Source organism: Ochlerotatus camptorhynchus, unplaced genomic scaffold (assembly GCF_037179485.1).
Source record: "Ochlerotatus camptorhynchus isolate MF236.1 unplaced genomic scaffold, CSIRO-AGI_Acam_v1.1 ptg000262l, whole genome shotgun sequence".
Classification (NCBI taxonomy): domain Eukaryota; kingdom Metazoa; phylum Arthropoda; class Insecta; order Diptera; family Culicidae; genus Ochlerotatus; species Ochlerotatus camptorhynchus.
The window spans coordinates 2,268,408-2,272,968 of record NW_027040752.1 but is presented as its reverse complement, the minus strand read 5'-3'; positions in this window follow the sequence as shown (position 1 = coordinate 2,272,968).

Sequence of the window (4,561 nt, the reverse complement as noted above, 5' to 3'; positions counted from 1 at the left end):
TAATCTTTAAAGGCATCGGATTTCTCAAGATACAACTTTGTGCATTCGTCATCCCATCCAGAGGTGACGGGTAGACTGCCAATGAATGTATGGGAAAAATTTGACCATCAGATTTCGCTAACAAACCATGTACAAAATGTTTATTGCCTCGAAAAATGACCCTATGCAAAATTTGAGCTCAATCCGACATGATTTAGGGGTGGCGCAAACGCGTCAAAGATTGACTTTTTTTACTTTCGAAAATCTTCCAAAGGGGAACATGAAATTTCGGAAATCAAAATTTTTTTTTTGATGCCAAATACCTTAAAAATGCATGAAACGTCGAGGTTTGGTGTTATCTCGAAATTTTTTTTTTTCAAAAATCGGCTTTTTTTATGAGTTCTATATGGAATATAGAAGATTGATGAGTCGGCTTCTAAAACTGTTCACAACTGTCTTCAACCTGCTTATATATCGAATTAAACCACCATTTAGCATCTAATACGAAATAATTCACTAGGGTGGTCCAATTGTTCTTCATTAGGGTGGTCCAAAAATCAAAATAGGTATGTAAAAACCATTACTTTTTACCAAACGCATGTATCTGAAAATATCATCATGTTGTGTTTTGGAATTTTTAAGAATCCAAACTTCAAAACATTTGATTATGTTACTTTTTAGTATCTGAGACCACGTAAAATAGAAGCATAGACAGACATAAATCGTAGAATAATTCTGAAAACTGTACAGGACAACCGTTAGTGCTGTTTAGTTTACAGTACAATCTGACGAAAGTACAATGACTTTTTAACATATCCACTTAATACGGGACAACCCTTTATATGTGTTTCTTTTAAATTCCTACCCTATAGAGGTGCCAAAAAAGTAAAGCATATTGTTTATCTGGCTTCCTTTTGGGTATTAATTAAAAAACACACACTAACAGTGTTCTCCTACAGGCAAGCAACGGTCTCAAGTACTTATTTCTACGTAAACTTTTCTACCTTGGCTTTTTCTACCAATGCTTTAGTATAAAAAAGGATGCGATCTGAGGGTGTATGATCAATCAGTAGTGCGTTTAAAGAAGACAACAAGCAGAGAACTGATAGTGAATAGTACGACAGTTTGTTAAAAATGGTTGACATTTGGCTAGTTGGAGAATATCTGCCGTCGTTTGGCCATTCTGTTAACTTGCCGACGTATAGTGAAGTTTTTGGTAAATATATGTTTCATTTGCGTGCTGAAAAAAAAGTTGTAAGCTTAGTGCCTTCCTAACAATAAAGGAATTAAAGGATGCTTGGAAAAAAAAAACTTAACACATTAGCATAAAGAAAAAACTGTTGCTATTTTTCAATACCTGCAAAGCCTTATTAGAATGCATACTTAGAATGGTTAAGAAAGACGTCGAAAAAAGGAACACATTTCATGGATCATTGCGGAGTTTGTTTGATATCGGGAAGAAGTTTAAGGCAAAAACCCGTGAAGAAAAGCAGGCGATGCAATATTTGCAAAAACAGCGGGAACAAGCTCATCTTGAAGAAGAAACTGAGGTTCTCCCTACCAATGAAATCATTTCGTGTAGCGATTTTGTGGAAGAAGGGTCAAGCCAAAGACCGGATCAAATTTGTAGTGCAACCTCAATTGAAACATCATCACAAAACGACAGCCAGGCTGGGTCAGTGTACTCGCCTAGTACATCCGAAAGAGCTTCTCCAAAAACAGGTACGTTGTGATGTTTTACTAATGTTTTTTTTTTCTTCTTTTAGATTATACACCTATTACCATCCATATTAATACATTTTGAACGTTCTAGGTTCTCCAAAACCAGCTTTGACACGTAAATCGCAACTGATACGAGTTGTTACAGTTGAGGTAGCTGCTGCATTGGACCGCTGTAAAGTGAGTGATCGAAATGCTGTTTTTCTAATATCGTCGATCGCTAAAGCTTTAGGGCACGATGTTTCATCATTATTGTTGAACAAGGAATCTGTCAGAATCGCCAGAGCCATCAAAGTCCATGTTTATGTCACGACCCCAAATTCATTCCATCATCTCAGTTCTTAGTGTTTTTCAAAAACTGCGGAGCTCTAGGATCAGTTTCATGGATTGAACACTTTTACGGATGTTCCGGATCTTCCGGACGACGGACATCCAGGTTCATGTTTATGTCACAACCCCAAATTCTATCATCACAGTTCTTAATGTTTATTTAAAAAAAACACGGAGCTCTAGGATCAGGATCGTGGATTTACTGCTTTTATGGATGTTTCGGATCTTCCGCTGGACGGTCCGATGGCCATTTGGGTCCATGACCCAAATTTATTCTTATATCACAGATCCTAATGTTAAAAAAAAAAACGTGGGGCTCTAGGATCAGTTTCATGGATTGTCCACTTTTATGGATGTTCTGGATCTTCCGAAGGACGGTCCCACGGCCATCCAGGTACATGTTTATGTTACGGCCCCAATTTTTTTTTTATATCACAGTTCCCAATGTTTTCAAATAACCGCAGAGCTCTAGGATCAGGTTCATGGATTGACCACTTTTACGGATGTTCCGAATTTTTCGAGGCCCGTTCCGTTGTCTCCAGGATCCATATATAGGAACCACGACTGTATTCTGGCTAATTGTGAACATTTGTGCCCATTAATCCAAGTTACAGATCTTGCGCCTCTTGCAAAATCCTACAAACACATCTCTCAAAAAACGTGTAACAATTCTTTTCGCTTTTTAAAAAATTAGACGACTCTATTTTCGATCTTTTTACGATCAAAATTATCTACAAACCCAAGGAATTCTAAAAGTACCACAATTTTTGAAATTCATTAAGAAATGGCTAAGAACTTGCCGTTATACGTTTTTCGGAGGCATCGTATTCGGAGTGTTAACAAATTTATGGTGGTCCTGAAAAGGACCGTTTTGTCGTGATGGTTGAGTAATGCTGAGCTATTAAGGTATTCAACACAGATTAGGATGGCAAGCTGCATGTTGCTTGAAACGGTGACGCACTTGACATAGATGGCCAACAGCGGATCATGACGAGCAACTGAAATCCGATCAGCAACTTATTGCTCCTTCTTGGGCAAATGGACCGCTCAGTGGGCTGCAGCTCGCTCTTGCGGGCAGCCTTTTGTCGTGTACTGGACAACAATCTACAACCACGTGCCGAAAGTACTGCTGCTCCTGATAATGATGACCACTGGACACTACCACTCACAACACGCGGTGAGACCGGAGTGAATTTGATTTTTAAGTCTGTGTTAGGGAAAGCGCTGTTCGCAGTCAATCGGTGATAATTTTCATTATTATAGTAACAGTTGCACATTCGTGTAATTTTCAATAGTGACCTTTTGAAAATTGATAAAATGTTCATTTTAGAAGATTTGTAGATGACATTCCAATCGATTGGCATGTTAAGAATTAATATCCATCCACTATTGACAGAGTTACAAGTGGTCAAAACCTGACCACTTTTCAAAACGCGGTTGATTTTGGTTTTTTGAAATTGAATCTCCAATATGTTGCCAAAAGACGCAACTTACGTTTGTGACATAAATCCACTGCGACCAGTTATTTGATCCTGATCTATTGTGGTACACCTCGCGTCCTTAGTTTAGTGCATATCGTATTACTCCATCATCATTGAGAAATGTTGAAGTATTCGATTTTTTACAGTTGTCATTCTTGCCTTTATCGCAAGGATCCGACTCTAATTGTAAGGCTTCCTGGTAGATATTAATGCCGGTAACGCACCACGGTAATCTACCAAACTCTTCTGGGCTTGAATATTTTTGCCATATAAACATTATTTTTTTTCTACAACTTTGTGTACGACGTCATTCCGACCAGAAAAGCCGTTTTCGTGCTTCTATTTTTTGAAAAATTTCAAGGACCCCATTTTGGAAACTTTACAAGATCTAAAAGGCCCGAATTTTAACAAGAATGTGAATCACTACCCATAACAAACAATTTCACAAAGTTCAATAGAAATTGGAGAAGGTCAAGTCTGATCGAATCGTCGTTTGGCGTGGAACTGGTTACATGTAGATCGATATTTCTGCACCCAGTTAGTTATGATTAAAAAAAAGAAAAAGAAACAAGTAGCCATGAGTAATCACCATGACAGGCTTGTTATCGATATTTAAAATTGAGCTGATTAAACCGATAAATCATTCAATAATCAACTTCTTTATTTACCAAATTTTGACCACCCCAAAAATATGTTTAGTCGACTGGTCAGCAAATGCTTACACTGAAAACGAATTTATCTCGCAGAGTGAGTGACTTTTAGTCATTCGTTGGAAGAAATGTATGAGCTGAATTACTTATAAAAAATATTGCGCAAAAGTCTGTGATTGACAATGACAAAAATCAGCTCTGCTCGCCACTACGAGATTGTGGATTTGCCATGTATTACTATCGTTATCTGAACTCGACGCTGTGGAGCATATTAGTTCATCACAATCCATTTATAAGAACGATGTGACGGTGAAGTCAAGTTAGTCCTTATCAGAGTGAGTGACTTTTAGTCATTCGTTGGAAGAAATGTATGACCTGAATTACTTATAAAAAATATTGCGC